The 11,090-nt window shown below is 34.5% G+C and overlaps 1 pseudogene; it reads left to right on the plus strand.

The window, feature by feature from the left end:
* Positions 1 to 10,128: 10,128 nt before the first annotated feature.
* Positions 10,129 to 10,247, plus strand: LOC111744139 (annotated as a pseudogene).
* Positions 10,248 to 11,090: the final 843 nt, after the last annotated feature.

The raw sequence follows: 11,090 nt of genomic DNA on the forward strand, positions 1-11,090 counted from the left end.
GAACTAGTTTTCCTTTGTACAAATCTGGACTTGGTGATCCACAAGGCGATGTTTTTCTTAAAAGGAAAAAATAATCCCTTAGAATTGCTTAGGACCCCCCTGCACATTGTTTTTGCTTCAAACATACAACTGCTTTAACCTGGAACCGTCTTCTAAGTCACTCTCTCCGCCAAGCTACCAGTCTAAACATTGAGCTTTAAGGTATTTGCTAAACCTAGAAAGTCGTTATTTCAAATTCAATTATTTACATAAATGTGTTGAGGTAATTCTACATTTTTTCTCCTATTCTTAATCTATTTTGCTATTAATCTAGTCTCTCCTACAATAATTATTAAGATAACATAACAAGCAAAATATAATGAAAAACAATTATCTTTCTCCAATGTGCTTCAAATATTGGAGATACTGTGTGACGGTACTAAAAAAGTATGTTTTTATCTATGGGTATAAAATATCCTATAGAAATCTATAAATGCAGAGAAACAACTAAAACGCATGCGTGTGTGTGTGTGTGCATCCCTAACACTGCCTAAGCTAACAAAATGGATATAAAAGCCAGCAGAGAAGATTAAAGGTCAGAATTACTATTAAAATATATGTATATTTTGAAGTTATATATATGTAATTTTAAAAACTTATTTTAGAAATGCCTATATTTTGAAACTGAGCTTATTTATAACAACAAAAATATCTGTTAAATATTCACATTAATACAAAAGGAGAGGATTTTTTTAAAAGCTTAAGTTCGCATGTAGAGTGTTTAAGAGTCCAGTGAACACCAAACCTCTGTTAAAACACACACAGCACATTACACATCCAGGAACTATAACTTACCTCGAAACGCATTTTAAAGTACATGTAGCAAAAAAAAAAATTTAGTTACAAAAATCTCTAAAATGCAAGAGTAAAGCCAGTTTGAATTCTGTATATCAGCGTATGTCTAGAAAAATAGGCCAAAAGCACAGAAACATTCTCATGAAGTAACCATATCTATATGTTGTTAAGCAACTGGTCGTAAAAGCACTGAATAAAAGGGCACTTGAAACTGGATAGTTTTGAAAATACCACAGATGATTTCTTGTATTCTCTGACAGTTAAGAACAAAAAGACTTTCAGACAAAGATTTTAGACATCCCCTGTGATATTTGACTTCTCCAAAGTTTATGCACAAGATTATCAAAAGTCTGGGACCCCAGAAATAAAAGTCAATATAAAGCCATTTAATTCTTGATTCTCAGTTGCTTTATGTTCATAAAGTTACTATATTGCTCTCTGTTGTCATCATGAACACTATACATTTTAACTTCTATCAAAACATTTAAAAACCCAGAGCTTACATCTACAAAACTAGAATAAAGAAAGGCAGCCTGCAATATTACACAGTATTCTTTTTAGAAACTACATTTTTAATAGTTAAAAGTTGTATTCAATTTTACCACAATCAGAAAGTTTGAAAAATAAATTTCAAAATTCCACTGCATTTAATTAGTGGTACAAATACCAATAACTCAAAATTTTCAGGAGCTTAAAAGATAAAATTGTCTTTCAGATCCAAATCTTTGCCTAGTTTAAGTACAAGGAAAAGAGGGTATTAAAGTATTCATACTTTTTTTATCCATTGCTTTAGCATTTAGTTAACAAGGAATCTGTGGCTTTAGAGTTGCTTAGCCAACAGCCTTGTACAGCACACTCATGTTCCCCAAATGGTTTCATGTTTCTAAAGTGAAATTTTAAAGGGTATTAATTTAAAATATTTACCTTTTTATTTAGAGGAATCTCTCTGTGTAGTCTCAAAAAAAAAAAAAAGCACGTTAGCAAACATTAATGTTTAAGGTACAAAATAAAAAAAGATAATAGTAAAATTAAATAATTTAAAATATAACATTGAAAGACAAATTTTTGACAACCTAAAAGAGTGTCATTATGGAAGATTGATCAATAGTACCAAGTTTTACATTTTTCTCAAAAAGTACAAACCTAAACTTCCTGGAGCCTATTGAAATCTAAAAGATATTAATTCCTGTATGTTTATAATTGGGTTTGTTTTGAACATATAAGATGATTTATGAAGTGGATAATAAGAATATTCAATTTATCATACATACATTTTTCCTGCTGTCACAAAAAGAGTGATAAGCTTGAAGCCAAAATGTCCGTATTTGAGTCTTTTTTTTACAACTTGTGCCCGGTTCCTAGAATCTGCACTTCCTCATCTGAAAAGATGATTCTGTCTCACTTTGCCTGCCTCACAAGTTTGTGAGAATGAGAAATAATCTCAGTCTATCACAATATGTATCATATTGTATGTTTCTGGAACACACGGGCCCCATGTTTAATAAAATCATTTTCAAGGGAATGAGGTCAGTGTATCTCTATCATATTCCCTATAATTTTTTTAAAAAGTATCACCAGAAAATGTCTTTTCTTTCTTTCTTTCTTTTTCTTTCTTTCTTTCTTTCTTTCTTTCTTTCTTTCTTTCTTTCTTTCTTTCTTTCTTTTTCTTTCTTTCTTTCTTTCTTTTTCTTTCCTTTCTTTCTTTCTTTCTTTCTTTCTTTCTTTCTTTCTTTCTTTCTTTCTTTCTTTCTTTCTTTCTTTCTTTCTTTCTTTTTCTTTCTTTCTTTCTTTCTTTTTCTTTCCTTTCTTTCTTTCTTTTCTTTCTCTCTCTCTCTCTCCTTCCTTCTTTCCTTCCTTCCTTCCTTCCTTCCTTCCTTCCTTCCTTCTTTCTTTCTTTATCTATCTATCTATCTATCTATCTATCTATCTATCTATCTATCTATCTATCTATTTATCTATCTATCTATCTTTCTCCCCATTTACTAGAATTTAAGTCCTTATGGGCAGCGACTTTGTCTTTTTCATCACTGTATCTCCAGTACCTGAATCTGTACCTTGGCACATTAAAGATGCTCCAATATTTGTTGCTGGTCTAATTATATAAAAACTGTGTGTTCATAAAAGTATGTAGGAATACAGGCTTCTGCCACCTTCCCCCAGTAGTACCTGAACTCCATTTGCCAATACATCTGTCAAAGGTAGGTGATGTGACTATTTGATTTAGTAAAAACAACTCAACTAAATATAAGCCTTTATGTTTATAAGTAGTTTTTCATTTACAAAGAGCTTTTTTCCATGGCCTAGGTGACCTGATACTCCCAACGGAATATGTATAGTCAGTATTTTTTGTTTATGCAAGACACAACTGATGTCATTGCTTAATTCCAAATTAACCATTGAATATCTCTCCCTTTCACTGCTTTACCTACTTCATTCTTGTAATTATCTCTTGCTCATCCATATCATGATTTTCTTCCACTTTATTCTATTATTTCCACCAGCATTCAAATCTTTTGCAATATTACTCATTTGAAAACAAGCCTTCTTTTGATCACTCATCAGCTGCAGCTACCACCCCATTTCTCTGTTCCTCTTTCCAGCAAACCTAGACTAAAAGATTGTCAATTCATTCTTCCTACTTCCTATCTTCCTGTTCTCTCCTGAACCAGCCTCAGTCAAGCTCTCAACTCTACCATTCCACTGAAACCCCATTCATCAAAGTCACCGATGATGTCCACATTTACAGCCAATTACTCTGGAAAACACACACATAAACAAATAAGCCTAGGAATCATCTTTGACTTCCTTTTTTTGCATATCTCATGTCTAGTCCATCACCAAATTCTATCAGGGCCATCTTCAAATTATAACGAAAACCTAATCATGTCTTAGCAGATCTACTTCTAGCTCCTTATCAAAAGCATCTCTCATCTCTTGCCTGGACTACTAGGATACTTCCTAACTGGTCATCTGGCTTCCACTCTTGTCTACCTATGGTTTATATATATTTAGAACCCAAATCAAATTATATCACTAATGAGAAACATCCAATGGTTTTCCATCACACCTAGAATAAAACCTAAGGCCCAAGGTCCTACACAATCTGCCTCCAGCCCCACTCCTTCCTTATCTTTTTGAGCTTCTACTCCTTCTCAAGGCTGCTGGTCACACTCTTGCTTAAAGGTCTTTATATTTACTTTTTCCTCCACCTGGAATACTCTTTACTAGATAGTCTTATGGCATACTCCCTCAATTAATTCAGTCTTAGCTAAAAGGCATTATTAACCATATTTTCTGATACTGGAATGTAAAATCCAAGAAGACGAGGATTATTTATTTCTTCTTTTATCCCTAACACTTAGCACAGTGTCTGGCAAAGATTTGTTCTCTCTATTTTTGAAATAATGGAAAGAAAAAAGGAAAGAAGAAAGGAAGGAAGGAAGGAAGGAAGGAAGGAAGGAAGGAAGGAAGGAAGGAAGGAAGGAAGTAGAGAGAGAGAGGAAAGGAAAGAAAGAAAGGAGAAAAGAAAATATAGAGAAACTAGAAGAGGGGTGGAAAATTAAGATGATTTGGAGGCTGATCTTTTTTTCAGCTGTATAAGTCCAATGATAATTCTAACATATCCAACATAAGTATCATTGCAGATGAATTAAGTGGGCTGAACTAGATGTTGTACAAATAGGAGACAGCTTTATTTTTCTCCCATTACTGTCTTCAAGATGCTCTTTTAAATCTCTTTTTACTGCAACTGTATTTCTTACTATCTAAGCATTTCCAGCTAAAAAAATATATATAGTCATTTTGGAAATTAAGACTCATTTTAGATTTTTAAATTTTTAAATGAATTTATGTTAAATCTTTAACTTAACATCCAATCCCAGTCATTTCCCATCCCTCAGTTCTGGCCTGAGCAATGGCTCTGGGATAAGAAAATGGTAGCTATTCTTTTGCATTTCTTTGCCTTTTCTCCTTCCAACTTGAGAGTATTCCAGGGCAAGGGGAGAGGAATTTTTATGAAAGTGGAACGATGTATTTTCGCTTAGTCGACATAGCTTGTAGTCCTTTCTTATCTAATACTGGCCAGCAATGCCAGGACAGGTATCTAAAAGCTGGTCTTTGAAGAAACACATTTGTGCACTTCCTTGGGAGGCCCTGGGAGAACATTTGCATTGAATTTCTCAGTAACATAGAAGTACATCTTCTAAGAGCACAGAAAAGTGATTGTGGGATTGAAAGCCCAAAGACTGAGGAGATGGTTTTAATCAACTACTCTTGGAAATAAACTGTAGATTAACATAAAAAGAATAAAAATATTCAAGCTGCATTTGAGGCTCTGCCTCATTAATAGGATATTAACACCATCAGAGTATATAACAAAAATTTGCAAAAAAAAAAAAATGTGTCCTGTGTTTTTAAATCACTTTTAAATTAACTATGAGAAGATAATGTTTAAGGGTATATCTAAGTTTAGTAAATCATTCACTTGACATATAATAATATTACCAAGTGAATTCAAATAGACTTGAATATGAACTAGAAATCTGTGGAGGGATCGCAAAAAATCTAAAAAATTTAATACAAGGTAACAAAAGAGAATGTATGTTTTGCAGGAATAAAAATTAGATTGTTACTCATTCAATGGTTCTCTAATTATCTGGAAAGATATGGATCATGTGAATTCAATTCTCATCATACTAACTTATCAGTTACAATAAAGAAACTGTGCCAGTGATACCTGAAGATGTTAGACACCACTGTAATTTTTTTTTTAATTTTTAATTGAAATTTTAAAATAGCAAAACAATAAATTGACCAGGACAATTATTTCACATACAGAAGCAGCATATAATCAGCTATGTTGAAAGAGAACTCTGAGTACATAATCTCTGTTAGAGCTGGTGCTCAGATATCAGTTGGGTCTGACTGCATAAATGACTACATGTTTAAGGGAAAAAGTAAACGTAATTAATAATTTTATATGTTAGGGTAGCATGTGGGGGAAATATGAAGTTCGATATTTTAATTTTTTCCACTTACTAAAAAATAAAGTTTAAACTCTTTATTCTTTCACAAATTTACATGACCAGCCAAACTTCCCAGTCTTTTCTTTTATTCTTGCCTAGAACCTATTTGCGTGCTCTCTTCTCTCTCTCTCTCTCTCTCTCTCTCTCTCTCTCTCTCTAATTTTGCTGTTTTTCTATCCCACTGTTGCTTCTCTCAGGAAATGTCTTCTTCCTACATCTCCCCATCAAAACACATGTCACCCTTTAAGGTTAAGTTTTTTAAAAAAGTTTTTTCTCTGTATATACACTGCTCACCTCAGCTGAGTGTGTAACCACCCTTTTCTTAACATGTATGTTATTTGTGTCATCCATTTTTCTCCAAGCACTTACTGTTCTTTATTCCAATCTTTTGTGAACATATCTTCCCAATTAAAAACTATGGCCTAAAGGTAAAATGTCACATACTCAATCAGATTTCCCACAGTATCCATAGAACCATAGATGTGTGTGTGAGAGAGAGAGAAAGAGCAAGTGTATGTATTTGTGCATGTGCATTTCTATTTACTGATCTAATATATTTTGATTATGCTCTTATCTAGCCCCAATGCCAAACACTATATATACTATAGTGGGCTACTGGGCACTAGAGAAAACAATTGAACAGTTCTTAGCCTTATGTAATGTATACTCTAAAGAGAAATATAAAAGAATAGGCAATTAAAGTTTAGTGAAAAAAAAATGCCATGTAAGGAGTTCTGTGGACATGAATGGGAAGAACAACTTATGCACATTTGAAAAAACACAGAGAAAGCAATAAGGAAGGGGAATTAGAAGGCAGGTTGGAGATGGCAAAGTGAAGAGGAATGAAACAATTCCAGGTAAATAGAAGTACAGATGAAAAGGCTGAGATTAAAGAGAGTCTGTGCCACTCAAAGAACTGGAATATGAGGAGTGGTAGATGAGGGGTGGTAGATGAGGTATGTGTGTGAGGTGGTGGTGCTAAGGATGCCTCTTAAGTAAGAAGGAAGTTTTTTAGGACAGATGAAATAGTCAATAATATCACATGCTGCCAAGCTAACAAATAAGGAAAAGACTGAGAAGTGTTCATTGGGTTTAGCGTAGAGAGCTTGATGACTGGCAAAGCAGTTTTAGTGGTGCAATGGCCCCAAAATCAAATTATAGTGGGTCTGGGGGAAAAAAGTGGAGAATAAGGAAGTAAGACAAGAGTGTCAATAATGCTTTCATTGATTTGGACTATTAGTGGGAAGAGAGAAGTAGAGGTGTGAGAGGGGAAAGTTGGATTCCGAAAATATGAGGAAGAGTTGAGCATGGTCAAAACTTGAAAGGAAGGAGCTAATGAGAAGATATGGATGATCCAGGAAGTGGGGATAATCAATAAATCAAAATCACTTAGAGATTGGGAAAAACGGGATCCAGGGTACAATGAAGGAAGCCTTAATCGGGAGGGAGTGGGTAGTGTCATTTCCATTTTAAGGAAGAAGAAAAAAGAAAGAATGAATATAAATGCACATAAATTTCTAGTTTTGCAGGAAGGAAGTTGAGGAACTAGTATATTCTCTACATTATCACTACTTTACTATCTCCACTCTCATTTTTCAGAGAAAGTATGTTCTATTCCAAGGTCGATATCAAGTAGAACCAAAACATTCTAATGACTTCTCATTTGAGGTAGAAAGAACAAGTAAGGTATGAACCAAATTACATCTAGTTGGAGGCTGGGGCAAAGTAACTGTAATAGAAAGACTGCACTGATAGCTCTAATCCCCTATCACTTCAGAGAGGCCTCACATACCATTTAATATGAACCTCAAGACAGCTTATCAAACTCCAGGTCAATATAGCACAATACTGCTATTCAAGTTTTCCCATCCAGGGACTGGCTGGAGTCTAAGAGGCTATACTAATAATCAAATGGTCTTTTGTGGTCAAAATGGAAGGCTGTGAAAGCAGTATGAGGTTACCAGTGTAACAGTTCTTCACATAATATACAGGAGTCGCCTAGGAATTTGTTAAAATGTACATTCCCTGGTCTCATCAGTGCACATTCTAATTCAAGCAAATCTAGGGTGGGGCCTGATACTTTTGCTGTTTACATCACCCCACATGATTCAGACAGGTGTTTCACCTTGGGACAAGGTCTAGTAAAAGGTGAGAAGGAACCAGGCCTAGTCATCCAAATACTTAGCCCATCTTTCTAGGTCCTTAGCTGGATTGTAGTTCATAAAACAGAGAACTAGAGAGGAAAAAATAAATATTGCAGACTAAGTAGCAGGACCAATAGACCAATAATCATGACAGGTTAAGAAAAGTAAAAATTAACCTACAATATATAGTAATTACAAAACTTTTCATTGTACGCATTCAGGGAAAGGAGCAATATTATAATACTTTAAGAGACTTTGGGGACAAAGAACTATACAAAATTCTATGATAATTTCTATACAAGTACTCAAAACAGTAAAATCAAGGGATTTATTTGATGACATTCGTATCCTGGAATAGCCAAAAGTAAGCTTTATTAAAGATTTTTAAAAAACAAAATATATTCTCTTCTATTTTGAATAATATAAACTGGCCCATCTAAAAGCAGAGCTGAATAATCTCTAGAAGCTCCTTATATACTCTAAATTATAAGAAATAATTATTTTATTTCAAATTATCAAAAGGAAAGATGATTTTTCTTCCTGTCGTATAGAAACAAATAGCTGTAACACTAGCATCTAGAATCAAGTCTATACCTGTTTAAGTCAACAAGCAAGTAGCCATGAGTGTGGTTACAACATGAATGTCGTAGACATTCTAAAAGTATCAAGCTTATCTTTCCCTGCAAAGCACTTTATGTAAAAATGAAAACATAACTTCTGCTGTTTCTAAGTCTCGCTGTGCTAATTTTATTCTCATTTTCTTTTCATCACCATCAATATCAACCTCATCAACTCATCAAAAACATCATTAATACCTGAGCTGGAAACTGTGCTGAGGAGCATACAAAGTGTACAGAGCTTCCAGATTAAACAAGTAATTATACGAATGCCCTTTAGTGCACACTTACCAGCATAAAATCTGCATGAGGGGAAAATAGCCAAGGCAGCCAAAGCTGTACATTTCTTAACACTAATACATCACCTAGTTAAAAAGAAGAGGCTTAATGAAAATAAACAGAGCTTTAAAAGAGAGATTTAAAGTCTAAATGCAGCTTAGGACAAGTTGTGACTTTTCAGTATCATATAGGTATTATATCAAAAATAACTACACTCAACTAAATGGATGGAAAGTGGAATTCATTGGTGGCACATTGAAGTAATCATCTCTTTTTAAGAAATATGTTTTAAGTGGGAAAGTGAGCATTGTTTCCCCAAGCATAAAAATCTTAAACCTTTCTGTATTGTGCTCCCTTTACTGTATTTAGTTTCACTTTTCTAGGAAGTTTCTGCAGAACGGTAATTGAAAAGAAGACGAGAATATAATGAAATCCTGAAACGTACAACCTTTACCCTTGGACATTCAGATCATGTCAAAAATAAAGACTTGGAAAAAATTTAAAAAAAATAATAATAATAATAAGCCTCATATGTCAGTGTAACTTATTTTCCACTTGGATACAGGTGTGGACAATCTCCCACTATGACTCCATGTGGAAGAGAGTTCTTAGAAGAGAGACAGATAACCTTACCAAAGGATCGGAAAATGTTCAAGTGAAGCAGGATCCTAGTGATCATCTAGTGGTCCAGAGCATTCTTCCACCTAAGATAGCTTATCATTCACTCTCCTACCACCACCACCACCAAATTCTCTGTATTGGCCTCCACAGCTAGTCAGATCAGCAATAGACAGCACACACAGATTAGCAAACAGTAACGCATAACGCATAATGCAGATTATCTCAGTCACCAAATTCTTGGTGTTTATGTTTTTGTTATTCTGCACAGTTTTATGATAGTAAATGTACAATGTTTATGAGGCTTTTTGAAATGATGACTCTAGAGTAATGACTTTGCGTGAACTACAAATATCTGCGTTCCAGGTTCTTACCAGAGAATTTAATTAGAGATCACATCACCAGTTTTCAGAAGTTGGAATTCTGTTTTGAGGTGCAAATATTTACTTTTTTGTGCAGTGCTGCTACTTTGGGTGTTGAAAAATCGCTTCAACTCAGAATATTTATGCTTAAGATATACCTAGAGAATTAAAACTACTTAGAGTTAAACAAAGTTGCACTCATTTTAAAAGTATTCTAACCACTTCCCCTTAGATTTAAAATCCTTCCAAGGTCTACGGCCATGCCACCCTGAACAAGCCCGATCTCATCTGATCTCGGAAGCTAAGCAGAGTTGGGCCTGTTTAGTACTTGGATGGGAGACCACCTAGGAAGACCAGATGCTGTAAGCGTAAAAAATAAAAAAAATAAGGGATTGTAAGCTGACAAGGACCTTGCAATCTGTGAGGTCAACCAAGTGTTGCCTTGCCTAAAACATAAAATAAAATAAAGAAAAAAGAAAATCCTTCCAAAGTATTGAAAGGTCATGTTAACTATCTTAACTTGCTAGTAAATTTGAGCATAGTTTCTACATTTACTACATTTTTACGTTTACTAGTCATTTGTATTTTCTCCAGAACTGGTTTAGGCATCTCCCAGAAGATCCTGAAGGAATCATCATAGAATTAGAGGAAGAGAAGAAGAACTTTCCAGAGAATGGGAGAATAGCAGGATGAGTGTAGAGGAAAGACTGGGTAGGGTTTTAGCAGGGCCAATTGCCTACCCTTCCCTGATCTAGCTTCCTTTTTCTCCCTTTGAACTTTCTTCCTCCAGAGCCACTTTCCCCTAGGATAATGTTTTAATCAGAACATTTTCCCCCAGCTCAATAGGCCTCTCTCTCCGATGGAGCCTCATCTGGAGACAAAATATAGTGAAAGTTGATGAACATACCTTCCTTAAAAATGAAAAGAAAAAATATATTGGAAATTAATACTGATACCTCAGTACTGCCATTTTGCTCCAATATTGTAGCCACTCATTTGGATTCTCCCATGTCCAAATCTCTCCTCGGGCATTACCGAAACAATATGTAGCCCGACGATTCTTTTTTATTTTTCACCCATTCTCACAGTTTCAAAATCTAAATTATTCCCTTGAATTAATCCAGGAAGCACTTTCCTCACACAGATACTGTACTTTGTGTTACTTGCCCTTACTGAATTATGTTTTCAAGCTCAGTCCTGGGTTTCCACCGA

Source organism: Pteropus vampyrus, unplaced genomic scaffold (genome assembly GCF_000151845.1).
Source record: "Pteropus vampyrus isolate Shadow unplaced genomic scaffold, Pvam_2.0 Scaffold5, whole genome shotgun sequence".
NCBI classification, from domain to species: domain Eukaryota; kingdom Metazoa; phylum Chordata; class Mammalia; order Chiroptera; family Pteropodidae; genus Pteropus; species Pteropus vampyrus.